This window comes from Cyprinus carpio, unplaced genomic scaffold (genome assembly GCF_018340385.1).
Source record: "Cyprinus carpio isolate SPL01 unplaced genomic scaffold, ASM1834038v1 S000000169, whole genome shotgun sequence".
Lineage (NCBI taxonomy): Eukaryota > Metazoa > Chordata > Actinopteri > Cypriniformes > Cyprinidae > Cyprinus > Cyprinus carpio.
The window spans coordinates 222,759-223,409 of NW_024872920.1; positions in this window are offsets into that span (position 1 = coordinate 222,759).

Consider the following 651-nt stretch of genomic DNA (forward strand, 5'->3'; position numbering starts at 1 on the left):
ATAACCAAATAAGGAAAACAGAAAAACTAAGACTTGGGTTAAAAACAAGGAATCTCAAGTCCTCACCACACGACATTACGACCCCTAAAACGGCGTTGGACCTCACGCCACATAACATCAACGGGTGAGGGGGGTGGTGCGACTCTGGAAGAACCCAGGATCCATTACGGACCAGTGGGACGCAGCAGCGTATCGATTCGAGGCACCATGGCGGATCGCAGGCAACTGGAAGGTCATGGCGGGGATCAGGAGACTCGGGAGGCCATGGCGGCGTCTGGAGCCACGGACGCCATTGCGGGGCAGCCTCCGAGGCCACAGCCCCCGCCCAATTCTCTCGATGGCTGAGTTCTGGAGCGGACTCAGGGGCCGTCCCTGGGCTTAACAGGGGTTCAGGAGAGCCCCATCCTGGGCTGAGCTGGGGATCGGGAGACCTCCTGGGCGAGCTTGGGGATGGGAGCCTCTCCTGGGCTGGAGCTGGGGATCGGGAGACCACCGTGGCTCTTAACTCAGGAACAGGGATGCGGCTTACGGGACGGGGTGATGCACCAGACGGGCTCTTGAGGAGCAGGCACAGCACTTTCGCGGGGTTGGCACTGAAGGGGCACTTTGGGGCTGGCAGGGCTTGCCACATTAATGTTAATTTGGGCTTGC